Below are 14706 nucleotides of genomic sequence, written 5' to 3' on the forward strand. Positions count from 1 at the left end.
TTAGGATTTCCTGCTGCACTACTTAATTATCACTATCTTGCCAGTGGCAAAAAAAACAGACAAACATGCTTGGAAAATGCAGAGTGGTGGATGGGAGATGGGGCAAAGGGGGAAAGGAAAAAATGGAGAGTACTATTTTGAAATCAATACCTCTCACACTTAGGTACCATGTGCTGAGATAGTTAAACCAAAGCTCATTAAGTAGAGGGTGCTGGACATAAAGGAGTATTTACATTAAACCTTTTTAATATTTATTTTTAACATCTTTATTGGAGTATAATTGCTTTACAATGATGTGTTAGTTTCTGCTGTATAACAGAGTGAACCAGCTATACATAAACATATATCCCCATATCTCCTCCCTCTTGCATCTCCCTCCCACCCTCCCTATCCCATCCCTCTACGTGGACACAAAACACTGAGTTGATCTCCCTGTGCTATAAGGCTGCTTCCCACTAGCTATCTGTTTTACATTTGGTAGTCTATATATGTCCATGCCACTCTCACACTTTGTCCCAGCTTACCCTTCCGCTTCCCTGTGTCCTGAAGTCCATTCTCTACATCTGCGTCTTTATTCCTGTCCTGCCCCTAGGTTCTTCAGAACTTTTTTTTTGTTTTTTAGATTCCATACATATGTGTTAGCATATGGTATTTGTTTTTCTGACTTACTTCACTCTGTATGATAGTCTCTAGGTCCATCCACCTCACTACAAATAACTCAATTTCATTTCTTTTTATGGCTGAGTAATATTCCATTATATATATGTGCCACATCTTCTTTATGCATTCATCTGACATTGGACACTTAGATTGCTTCCATGTCCTGGCTATTGTAAATAGAGCTGCAATAAACATTGTGGTACATGACTCTTTTTGAATTATGGTTTTCTCAGGGTATATGCCCAGTAGTGGGACTCCCGGGTCATATGGAAGTTCTATTTTTAGTTTTTTAAGGAACCTCCATACTGTTCTCCATAGTGGCTATATCAATTTACATTCCCACCAACAGTACAAGAGGGTTCCCTTTTCTCCACACTCTCTGTAGCATTTATTGTTTGTAGATTTCTTCATGATGGCTATCCTTAATGGTGTGAGGTGATACCTCATTGTAGTTTTGATTTGCATTTCTCTAATGATTAGTGATGTTGAGCATCCTTTCATGTGTTTGTTGGCAATTTGTAAATTTTCTTTGGAGAAATGTCTATTTGGGTCTTCTGCCCATTTTTGGATAGGGTTGTTTGTTTATTTGTTATTAAGCTGCATGAGCTGCCTGTGTATTTTGGAGATTAATTCTTTGTCATTTGCTTCATTTGCAAATATTTTCTCCCATTCTGAGGGTTGTCTTTTGGTCTTGTTTGTAGTTTCCTTTCTTTTAAGTTTCATTAGGTCCCATTTGTTTATTATTGTTTTTATTTCCATTTCTCTAGGAGGTGGGTCAAAAAGGATCTTGCTATGATTTATGTCAAGGAGTGTTCTTCCTATGTTTTCCTCTAAGAGTTTTATAGTGTCTGGCCTGATATTTAGGTCTTTAATCCATTTTGAGTTTATTTTTGTATATGGTATTAGGAAGTGTTCTAATTTCATTCTTTTACATGTAATTGTCCAGTTTTCCCGCCACCACTTATTGAAGAGGCTGTCTTTTCTCCATTGTATATTCTTGCCTCCTTTATCAAAGATAAGGTGACCATACATGTGTGGGTTTATCTCTGGGCTTTCTATCCTGTTCCATTGATTTATATTTCTGTTCTTCTACCAGTACCATACTGTCTTGATTACTGTAGCTTTGCAGTATAGTCTAAAGTCTGACAGCCTGATTCCTCCAGCTCCTTTTTTCTTTCTCAAGATTGCTTTGGCTGTTCGGGGTCTTTTATGTTTCCATACAAATTGTGCAATTTTTTGTTCCAGTTCTGTGAAAAGTGCCATTGGTAATTTGATAGGGATTGCATTGAATCTTAGATTGCTTTGGGTAGTATTGTCATTTTCACAATGTTGATTCTTACAATCCAAGAACATGGTCTATCTCTCCATCTGTTTGTATTATCTTCAGTTTCTTTCATCAGTGTCTTATAGTTTTACAGTCTCAATTTCAGTGCTTGGACAGGTCTGTTTATATTTTCTATTTCTTCTTGGTTCAGTCTTGGAAGGTTGTGCTTTTTTAAGAATTTATCCATTTCTTCCAAGTTGTCCATTTTTTTGGCATATAGTTGCTTATAGTAATCTCTCATGATCCTTTGTATTTCTGCGGTGTCAGTTGTTACCTCTCCTTTTTCATTTCTGCTTCTGTTGATTTGAGTCTTCTCCCTTTTTTCCTTGATGAGTCTGGCTAATGGTTTATCAATTTTGTCCGTCTTCTCAAAGAACCAGCTTTTAGTTTTATTGATCTTTGCTTTTGTTTCCTTCATTTCTGGTTCATTTATTTCTGATCTGATCTTTATGATTTCTTTCCTTCTGGTAACTTTGGGGGTTTTTTGTTCTTCTTTCTCTAACTGCTTTAGGTGTAAGTTTAGGTTGTTTATTTGAGATATTTCTTGTTTCTTGAGGTAGGATTGTATTGCTATAAACTTCCCTCTTAGAACTGCTTTTGCCACATCCCATAGGTTTTGGGTTGTCGTGTTTTCATTGTCATTTGTTTCTAGGTATTTTTTAATTCCCTCTTTGATTTCTTCAGTGATCTCTTGGTTATTTAATAGTGTTTTGTTTAGCCTCCATGTGTTTGTATTGTTTACAGATTTTTTTTCCTGTAATTGATATCTAGTCTCATAACGTTGTGGTCAGAAAAGATACTTGTTACAATTTCAATTTTCTTAAATTTACCGAGGCTTGATTTGTGACTCAAGATATGATCTGTCTTGGAGAATGTTCCATGAGCACTTGAGAAGAAAGTGTATTCTCTTTGTTTTTGGGTGGGATGTCCTATAAATATCAATTAAGTCCCTCTTATTTAATGTGTCATTAAAAGCTTGTGTTTCCTTATTTATTTTCATTATGGATGATCTGTCCATTGGTGAAAGTGGGGTGTTAAAGTCCCCTACTATTATTGTGTTACTGTCTATTTCCCTTTTTATGGCTGTTAGCATTTGCCTTATGTATTGAGGTGCTCCTATGTTGGGTACATAAATATTTACAATTGTTATATCTTTTTCTTGGATTGATCCCTTGATCATTATGTAGTGTCCTTCTTTGTGTCTTGTAATAGTCTTTGTTTTAAAGTCTATTTTGTCTGATAATGAGAATTGCTACTCCAGCTTTCTTTTGATTTCCATTTGTATAGAATATCTTTTTCCATCCCCTCACTTTCAGTCTGTATGTATCCCTAGGTCTGAAGTGGGTCTCTTGTAGATAGCATATATACGGGTCTTGTTTTTGTATCCATTCAGCCAGTCTGTGTCTTTTGGTGGGAGCATTTAATCCATTTACATTTAAGATAATTATTGATATGTGTGTTCCTATTACCATTTTCTTAATTGTTTTGTGTTTGTTATTGTAGGTGTTTTCCTTCTCTTATGTTTCCTGCCTAGAGAAGTTCCTGTAGCATTTGTTGTAAAGCTGGTTTGGTGGTGCTGAATTCTCTTAGTTTTTGCTTGTCTGTAAAGGTTTTAATGTTTCCATCAAATCTGATGAGATCCTTGCTGGGTAGAGTAATCTTGGTTCTCGGTTTTCCCCTTTCATCACTTTACATATGTCCTGCCAGTCTCTTCTGGCTTGCAGAGTTTCTGCTGAAAGATCAGCTGTTAAGCTTATGAGGATTCCCTTGCATGTTATTTGTTGCTTTTCCCTTGCTGCTTTTAATATTTTTTCTTTGTATTTAATTTTTGGTAGTTTGATTAGTATGTGTCTTAGCATGTTTCTCCTTGGATTTATCCCGTAGGGACTCTCTGTGCTTCCTGGAGTTGACTGACTATTTCCTTTCCCATATTAGGGAAGTTTTCTACTATAATCTCTTCAAATATTTTCTCAGTCCCTTTTTTTTTCTCTCTTTTTCTTCTGGGACCCCTATAATTCGAATGTTGCTGTGTTTAATGTTGTCCCAGAGGTCTCTGAGACTGTCCTCAATTCTTTTCATTCTTTTCTTTTATTCTGCTCTGTGGTAGTTATTTCCACTCTTTTATCTTCCAGGTCACTTATCTGTTTTTCTGCCTCAGTTATTCTGCTATTGATTCCTTCTAGAGAATTTTTAATTTCATTTATTGTGTTGTTCATCACTGTTTGCTCTTTAGTTCTTCTTGGTCCTTCTTAAATGTTTCTTGTATTTTCTCCATTCTATTTCCAAAGTTTTGGATCATCTTTACTATCATTATTCTGAATTCTTTTTCAGGTAGACTGCCTATTTCCTCTTCATTTGTTTGGTTTGATGGGTTTTTACCTTGCCTCTTCATCAGCTGTGTATTTCTCTGCCTTCTCATTTTGCTTTGCTTACTGTGTTTGGGGTCTCCTTTTCACAGGGTGCAGTTCATAGTTCCCATTGTTTTTGGTGTCTGCCCCCAGTGGGTAAGTTTGGTTCAGTGGGTTGTGTAGGCTTCCTGGTGGAGGGGACTGGTGCCTGTAGTTTGGTGTATGAGGCTGGATCCTGTCTTTCTGGTGGGCAGGACCACATCCGGTAAACCTTTTTATTATTAATTTTTCCCTCTGTCTTTGTGAAAAGAGCACCGGGATGTTTGGTATGCAGTGCTTTTGTAGGGGAACAGTGATAGCCTCTCTGTCTACAGTGGCCTTGATCCATCGATATGTTTGTGCTCATGAAAATCAGAGATTTAATCAGGTCATAGATGAATTCTAGGGCAACAGTATTCAATAGAAATATAATGCCAGCTACATATATAATAGAAATTTTCTAGTAGGTACATAAAATCATGTAAAAATAAATGGGTGAAATATATTTCAATATGCTATTTCAGTTCACCCAGCTTATCCAAATACTATCCAAAATGCAGACTCACACTTGTCTCTTTTTTTTTACTCAGCTAACTTTGGGTTCTCCTCATGCAGAAGTTTAGTTACATCCTTCTATGCATCCTTCAGTGCAACTCTTCTACTGTAACTTCTCTATTGGAAATCAGGTGTTACCTGCCAGTTACCAAATTAGAATAAAATTATTCCATTCTCATCTTACTTAACCTTTTCCTCTATTAAAAAAAAATTCAATCTGACTTAGTGTGATGTTTCAGAACCATTCTCCAAAGAATAAAACACTAACTGTGCATGTGAAAACAAAAGTCTTCTCTTTGTGAAACAACCCTCTTTTTAAATTTTTCTTTGGTACAGGTGTCTCATTCATAGCAAAGTGTACTTCAGCTTTGTCTTCATCTGCTTCCTACTCCATTTTTTGAAGATTTGGACCTTAACCAGAAATCACAAGTGAAACTTTTTAAAAATATAAATCCCTTGATATTTCTGGAGATTTTGATTTAATAATACTGATTTTCAATTGAGATATCTGTATATTTAAGAAGACTCAAGACTGATGTTAATGCCCAGGTAGGACTGAGAAACACTGATCAAAAAACACTTCCACCCTCTCCATCCTCTTTTATGCCTAAGGATCTTGGTCCATTGTGTTTCTTTCATCTGTAACTCCTCAAATCAGACACCTGTGCATGTTTAACTGGACTTCAGTGTAGTACCAGGGTGCTAATATAGTTCTAGCTTCAAGCTTTATCACCTGGTCTCAGCCTCTTGGGTTGAAAATGCTCTTATTTTTAAACCAGAAGTTAAAAAAACAAAGTCTCATGCTAGGGCATGTATGGTTGCTAATGATTCAGATTAGGAGCCTTTATTATTTTTATTAAAAAATACAATATATTTTTTGAATTAAAACCTCTAATGTGTTTTGCATTGGTATGCACTTGGTGCCTCTGAATTTTTTATGCCGTTATATACCTATGCCATTTGTATCTAATTTGTACCAGCTTAGAATTACATAAACATAGTCACATTAGTATTTCAAGTTAGAAAATGAATACTTTCCTCCTGAAATCACTCAGTTTAATTTTTTTAATCAAAACATTGGGTATGTATCATAACTCTAAAATAAATCTTTAGGACATGTAGCTATTATCACATTATAACTCAAGATATGTGCCTTGAGAATATTTTTCATGATTCGTTTATAATTAATGCCTTCAAACATTTCCCATATAATGATGATTTAACTTTCTAAGATATTGAAACCAGTCAGTATAATTTTACCACATAATACGCAGCTAGTTCTATGAAAATGCAAATTAAAGAGCAGAGTATTAGGCAAATCGAATTTGCATGCATATGGTGTATATACGTAAAATGATTCAGAATATTGGATATCATTACCCAATCATTATACTCATAGACCATAATAAGGAACAAGAGGAATTTGCCACATAAATGACATTAACAAAATGGAAAATTTTACAGGCATAAAATTTATATCCTAAGCCCTAACATGGACCTGAATGCCAAAATCTATATAGCTAAGAAAAGAAAGGTAAAAGCATTTCTTTCAGCATTCTGAAGAATAACACTGTAGGGAATAAACTTAATGAGGCTGGATATTTTCTAGATCTCTTAAAAAGACTGGAAAATGCACTACTTTTTTCTATTTAAACATTGGGATAAATCACTAAAGTGAACATGAATATGTATGTAGTGTAGTGAGGTTAAGAACAAATGTTTTAAATTGGATAGCTGAGGTTTGAGTTGTAGATTTACTGTTTACTAATTGTATTATCTTGCATACATTTCTTAACCTTAATCTATGCTTTTCTTGTACAATATAGAATCTATCACAGGAACATTGTTAGTATAAATACTGTAATCATGAAAATATTAATACACTGTCTGCATATAGTGAATGTGAAGTATGCATTACCCATTATTTTTATCATTGAAACAAACAGAAACTCATACTTTTATCTCTTCAAATGCTTTTTAAAAAGTATAGCTTAAGCTTAAATCTTCTCATCTTAAATGATAAATAAATGCATTCACTGGGAAAAATTCACATATCAAAACACAATACATTTCATAATCGGGAATATTTAGAATGCTTGTGAAATTCCACCTTTAATATTTTTGGAAGTAGAAGTGTTAGAATACCTAATGGTAAAGTACAAAGAAATCACTTAATATTTATTATTCAAAAATCAACTGTGGAAAAACATCCACAGCAAGTTTAAAGAGAAAGAAAAATTTGCATTCTGTCCTGGAGTCTCAAGATGTGAACCCTTAATTTCAGGTTCTGCCTTTTACTTTTTGTAAAATTTTGAACAACTCACTAAACCTCAGAGAGGTTTACTTTCCTTATCTGTTACATAGAAATAATAGCAAATTAATAGGTTGTTATAATTTTTAACTTACTGAGGTTGATTATAGAAAAATATTTTGTAATGTGAAAAGAGTTCTTTAAATATTGTTCACATATAGTTTGTGCTCATTAGAAAATGAAATAAAATATAGATTCTTCACTTGGTCTGATTTTACTTAAAATAGAAAAAAAAATGTAATGTTGGAAGTCCCTTCAGAAATGGAATTATATCTCATTTCTGCCTTAAACTTTTCTAAAGGCTTGTATCATATTTGTTTCAGAAATTCAAAAGAGTAAAACTATTTCTTATGTAATATGGCCTAACTTCAAAATAGACCCATGGCTATGGAATATTATAGATCCCTAAGAATGAATTGGGAAAATATATGAACTATTGGTAGGTAAAAAAAACTCTTAAGTTTGCAGGATAATATTTTCAATATGAATTCATCAATTTAAATGTATATGTGTATACAAATATATATTTATGCCAATGTAGAGGGAAAGAACCAGAGTGATATATACCAAAGTATGACAAACTACCTCTGAAATAAGGTAAAAGTAGACCTCATTAAAAAGAATTTTCACTTTTTATTTTATAGATTTCTGAACTGATTAATCTTTTCAATGTATTAATCTTTTACATGTATTATTTGTATAATTGAAACACTAATGAATAGAAAATATATTGAGTATTCAGGAAGAATAGTCATTCATAGTTAATATCTACATATTGGAATATCAAGCCCAAGTTTCTAGTATTTGTCAGATAAAATCTCTGATAACCTTGAAAAATCTAACCTCAAACCACAAAGCTGAGTAGTCAAATTCAAAATATATATCCAAGAGATCAAACATTATACTAATATTATTAGCTAAATCAATATCATGTCTTAAAATTAGAAATGAACAACTGATTTCCTCTTTTTCCATGTCTACATGAACACTGTAGATGGAGCCCAAATTAGTACTCATTCAGAATTGGAACTACCAACATTAAAGCTATATCTACTTGCAAAATCAAACTTTTGATCAAACATCCTGATAATATATGCATTTATTTTACTCTGGCTCAAATATGAGTTTCTGCAAACATGCACACTTCTAACTCCTTAATGTTGATTCATCTTTGATTCTGCTGGTATATTTCTTTTAAAAATTTGAAGGTAGTTACATATTTACTATAATATATGTAAAGTATATATCAAATGCTTTCTTAAATTACTACCTTAAGAGTAAATCGGTAACTGTTTATTTTGTTTGTGATGATCTATCAGGTGCTTGAAATTAAATGTAGTTGAGATTCTCTGCCTCTATAATATTTCAGGGTTATCACTACATGTATATGTAGTTGTATATGTGATTAAAGCACGTATGTGATTTTGAACTTTAATGTGTTTGTAGGAGTGGAAGCTGAGGTAGGAGACTGAGAAATCATAGATGTGAGAGGAATGGCTTATTGGATAAGAATTTGAAAATGATGCTTTATTAAATTTCTGGGTAGATATATAGTTTTATCTACAGACTAGAATAATTGTATATTTATGTAAAACCCTGCTAGAGTTGGTCTCCAGATAATTAGGGAATTGAGTCGACACCATGGCATATGGTGAAGAAATTAAAATTTTTCAAGCTTCCAGGAATCTCTAATTATTCCACTAAAATAGACCTGCAGACCATTTAAGTGGTTAAAAAACAAACAAAAAACAACTTTGAAATGATTAAAACTGTGATCAGGTTAAATGTAATTTGACTTCTTATTCTTCCGAAAGCACTTTTATTAAAGTTTCAGTGCAAGATTTCAGAAATTAAGCCCAGATATTGATAGTCTTCCTATTTATCACATTTATTTATTCATATTTATTTTCTTAACGCATATATTTTTGACCGTGTCCATGTGCTAAGTACTGCGTTAGTTGTAGAAATTAAAATACATTTTTAAAAAAATCCCTGCATTCTTATAAGGTTAGATGGCCACTGAATATAATAAATTTTTGAGTTATATAGTAAGTTAAAAGGAGACCAGTGCTAAGGAAAACCATAAAATAAAAAACTAAAGTTGTGTGTGGGGGGGTATGGAGTACTGCATTGCAATGTGGTCAGGATAGACCTCCAAAAGAGAAGGTGTGAAATGCGCAGACTTTAAAGAGACATACGCATATTTGAAGGAACATATTTCCACGCAGAGCAAGAAGCCAGTGCAAAGATCCTCGAGGTTGGGACATGGATATTAAGGGAACTCAAGGAGTCCTTGTGTAACAAGTGTCCCGTGAGAGGAAAGGAGAGTAGTAAGGAAGGAAACTGGGAGCTACTTAAGGTTTGCTCTTGCAGGCCATTGTAAGTACATCAGCTCTTATTCTTGGAGCCATTCTTGGGTTCTGCATAAGAGTGGTATGAGGTAGATTATTTTTAAATCCCATAATAACTTTGGTAGATAGGCAGAGCATTTGTTACTGACCAGGGTTCTTGGCCTCCTTAATCAATAGAAATTGATAAGAGGCCAGAGGAGCAATTCAGGCAATGCTTTATTGAGACTCATGCTACAGATGGAACGGGTGCATCTGTAGGGGCAGATCCTGAGGGGTAGCGTAGGCAGTGTGCCCACCCCCGCTTAGTGTTCCTGCATGTAGGGATCATGTGCAGTACCCTGCTTTTGCTCCCGACGCCTCAGAAGTAGCAGTTGGTTTTTTGGTCTTTTTATATCTTGTACATAATTTGCCCTAACTGCATATGTACACAGTTGTTTTCAGTCCCTTATAGAATCTTTGTATTCTGTTACTCGAGGAGACATTCCTCCAGCTGCAAGCACTGCAGCAAAGAGTCCCAGACCCCAGGTCCCAGCCGGTCTCACGTTGACCACACGTGCGCAAGAGTGGAAAGAGGGAAATTAATTAAATGGCTTTTGGGACGACAGTTTACGACTCCTGCCCTAAAGGCCTCATGTGGCTTGTGCGCAACTCCTTTTCCCTTTGGATTCCTGTTGTAGTCAGTGTTGTGGCATGTCCTCTCTGTGCTGCCTGGGCCATCACCATGGTGAAGCTGAGCGAAACTGAGGCCAAGCAGAGGCTGCAGCGGCTCTTCGAGGGTGGTCACTTGCCATCTGGTGGGGCTTTATTCCTCTTGTGGTTTGCCTGGTCTACTCTGGGGATAAACGATTATTTGGTCACCTGGATTTGGAAACAGTCAGTGAACAGGGATGACAGAAGGTGGGTGCTCTGGCTGGGATAAGAGGTGAGACATTGTTCAGACATCCACCAGTGGGATGACAAGGGGCTCTGATTTCACAGATGCATCTGTGGCAGAGTGAAACCTGTACTGACTTCTTTATAAAAAGACTGTTAAAAAATGTTTTTAAAAAAATCATTTAAAAAACTTTTTTTTGGCAATATTCCGGGAGAGACATTATGCTGGGTTGAAGCAGGTTGTTAGTAGTGGAGTTCAGAAGTAGTTGGATTCTGTATGTATTTTTAATATATAATCAGTGGGATTTTCAGATGGATTTCATGTGGAAGACAAGAAAAAGGGGTAAGGCAATGATGACGATACGTTTTTGATGTGAGCAACCAGATGAATGGAGCTGCAGTTAATTGCTGTACGTAAAGCAGTGTTAGCTCAATCATTGGTATTTTGGTTTTAGTCACGTTACTTAGTAACAGTATTTTGGCACTATTTAAATGTAAACTAACTTTATTAAGGAAGCAGCTAGATATGTGACTCTGAAGTTGAAACGACACCTCTGGCTATAAATCAAAATAATCTGGAGTGTTATCAGGTGAATAGTATTTAAAAACCACAAACCATGGGAATGAGGGCTGATAAGAAGAGAGAACAAGTCAAGGACTGAGCACTGAGCCCTCCCCCAATGTGAACGTGATCACGCATAGAATACCCAACAAAGGAGCTCAGAAAGGAGCAGTATTAGGAGAGAAAAATCAGGAGGGTAAGGTGTCCTGAAAGCCAAATGAAGAAGGAGCATGGGAGGAGGAGGGGGTCAATCACTCCATGTCCTACTGAAAGATCAGAACTGAGAATTGATCTTTGGATTTTGCAATTGGAATAGTATTGGTGAGCCTTAAAACAGCAGTTTTAGAAAAGTGGTAAGAGAAAAAGCCTCATTAGAGGGGATTAAAAAGAAAACAGAGAGGGGGAATTGGATTTAGGGAATGTGGAAAACCTGTCAAAGTGTATAAAAGGGAGCAGAGAAATGGCGGTATAGCTGGAAGGGAATGTGGGAGTTAAAAAAAAGGTTTTTGTTGTTGTTTCTGGTTTTTGCAATTGATGGAAATGATCCAGTAGAAAGAGAAACATTGACGAGTTGGGAGAAAGAAAGAAGATGGCTTGAGCCATGTTTTTTAGTAGATGATAAGATATAGAATCCATTGCACAGTTGAAAGTGTTGGCCTTAGACTGGGGTATAGAAAGGTAACCTATAGTGAAGAGAGAAAACAGTATGTGTCTAGATGCTGGTAAATGTCTAGATTTGATGGAAGGAGATAATTAATGTTCTTTTAAAGATTGCCTCAGTTTTCTAATTGGATTAATAATCAAGGCCATCATTTAAGAATCAGAACCGGCTAGGAGGTTTTATCGATTTGAGGAAAGAAAAGAAGAATTTACATAATAGCCTAGAGCAGGAGTCAGCAAACTGTGGGCCATGGGCCAAATCCAGACTGTTTCCTGATTTTGTAGGCAAAATTATATTGGCACACAGCCGTGCTCATTCTTCACATATTGTCCATGGCTTAGCTGAGTAGTTATGACGGAGACCATATGATTCACAAAGAATAAAATATTTAATATCTGGCCTTTATTGAAAAAGTTTGCTGACCCCTCATCTAGAAACTCTTTAGAGAGTGGACCATGCTAATCAACATCAAAGCCCTTCTTGAATTCAAGTGAGAATGGTCTAGATGGCTGCAGACTTTTTCCTAGATTCATTTACCTATACAGGTGCCCAGGCAGAGTAGAGGGAGAATTGATTTTAACCAGGACTGTGTTTGTGCCAAACAAGTACAACGAAGAAAGAGAAGGCCGAGGAGGGATCAAATGATTAACCATATTATATGATTATGTACCTGGTTACATGGTTATGGGTTTTACATGAGAACATTCACTTGATTGGTAATAATTCACCAGGTTGTACATATATAGTATGTATATTCTAGTAAGCATGCTATAATTCAGTAAAAAGTTAAAAATAATTAAATATGGAATTTAACTTGGGAAAGGAGGGCAAGGAGGAAATCAGGGAGATGAGGACTGTATCAATAGATCTAGGTCATAGTGGGGTTGAAAAATTGTTGAAGATTATATAATAAAAGAACTGCATTGTAAAGGTAAGCAGTTGTAGATAGTGTTCGTATTAGTTTGCTAAGGCTGCCATAACAAAATACTAGACTGGATGTCTTAAACGACAGAAATTTATTTTTTTCACAGTTATGGAGGCTTGAAGTCCAAGGTTGTTATTGACAGGGTCTTTTTGTTTTGTTTTTTTTATTCTGAGACCTCTATCTTTGACTTACAGATAGCCATCTTCTTCTGTCTCTACATGGTGTGTTTTCTGAAATTCAGATATCTGTGTCTTAATCTATTCTTATAAGGATGCCATAATACTGGATTAGGGCCTACCCATATGATTTCCTTTTACCTTAATTACCTCCTTAAGGGCCCTGTCTCCAAATACAGTCACATTTAAAGGCCCTATCTCCAAATACAGTACTGAGGGTTAGGACTTCAGCATATGAATGTGGGTGGTGAGAACATAATTCAGCCCATAATAGTGAGGGGTGCTTAAAATTAAGACTGGAGGAAAATTATTATAAAATAGCAAGGTCTAGGGTGTGATTATGGAAGAGAAGAGCTGAGGTGGTATGCAGGGCAAGATCATTGGAAGAGAAGTGTTCAAGGAATGGTCTTCTTTGTGTATAATGATGTCACCTATAATTAATACAGGAAGTGTCAGAAGAATTGACAGTAAGTGGAAGCTAAAATATAACTGGGAATGATCCATGAGCAAAGAAAAAAATATCTTTGGGGTGTAATGATATGGACCAATGACATGAAATTCACCGTTGTTTACTTTTGAAAATATAGAAGGAGAATGGTCTGAGAGCAGCAATGGGAAGCAAAGAGAGCACTTACCCTCAAAATCCAGGACCATTAGTATGTGACTTGTGGGAAAAATGATCCACCAGTTGAGAAGGCCACAAGTGGGAAGAATCAGGGAAGTCATGTACCAAAGGATGATGGGAATAATCAGAGAAGTGATTGAGGGTCTAATGCCATTGAGATGTTTTAGAAATACAGTGGTAACACTGTAAATACATATATGTATATGTATGTATACATATATATATATATATACACACACACATAGATATATGTGCATATATACATATATGTACACAAAACATAGACACAGACATATAAGTATGTCATAATATATGTGTGTGTGTGTGTGTGTGTGTGTGTGTGTGTATATATATAAATGATTTTGCATGTGTGAGCCAGAATGGACACCTTTCCAAAATATCTTACATATGTCCCTGTTGTAATTAAGTAGTATAGTTAAAGAGCTTCAGGAGGAATATTAACTACTGGGCAACTCCAGGAAGTGCTGAGGTGAGTTGGCATACAGTGACACTTTTCCACCAAAGTCTATTAGGGCTTTTTGTTTCTTCCCACTCTTATCGCTTATATCTTGGTGACTTCCCATGCATGCTGCCTCACTGCTAGTATGCTGTTAACTGTAGTTTCCCTCCCCCCTTTTTAATTTCAAGGAAAAACTAAAATGTAGACAGTTAATAGTAGAGAACAGATGACCACATCTCAGAATTGGGGTAAATTCAAGAACAACTCAGAACCGGCCTAGACCTTTTCATAGTAAGCCAAGTGCCAAAAGATTGTGGCAACATTTTTCTTTTTGTCAAACATTTTAACTCTGTTTCCTTCAGTGCATTATGAAGTTTTCAGATCTTGGTTGGTTGAGTTTGCTGATTGACCCCTGGGTACCATTTAAACCAAAAGCAATAAAATCATAAATGAGTATATGTGTTCTAAAAACAGCACGAGTGAAGCAACTCCTTTAAAAATCAAAGCCAATTATTCCTTATAGAATTTATATAAAGCATTAAAAAAGGAAAAATCAAAGATTATTTTAAACATTCAAAAATTATAATTTATATTTCAGTTAAACTGTTCTCAGGAAACAATATAGATATTTTATAGCAGCTCTTTACAAAGGTTTTTAAGGCTATAAATTGTTGCTTAATACATCAGAATATAATTATTTGAGATGACTGAGAGTAGGTATTCCCCTCTTCTTTCTTAAATGCTCTATTATAGAAAAAGTTTGTAATAGGGATATTTATATTTTTATAACTAAAATCAACAATGTGTTGTTTTAAGAATTTTTAGAATTTATTTAA

The 14706-nt window shown here is 35.2% G+C and overlaps 1 long non-coding RNA gene across 1 annotated transcript in view; it reads left to right on the forward strand.

Annotated features, from left to right (window-relative positions):
• The window catches only part of LOC125960729 (uncharacterized), a 168759-nt gene that overhangs the window by 107280 nt on the left and 46773 nt on the right, over positions 1 to 14706 (forward strand). The gene's annotated exons all lie outside the window — the stretch shown is intronic.

Source organism: Orcinus orca, chromosome 12, assembly GCF_937001465.1.
Source record: "Orcinus orca chromosome 12, mOrcOrc1.1, whole genome shotgun sequence".
Lineage (NCBI taxonomy): Eukaryota > Metazoa > Chordata > Mammalia > Artiodactyla > Delphinidae > Orcinus > Orcinus orca.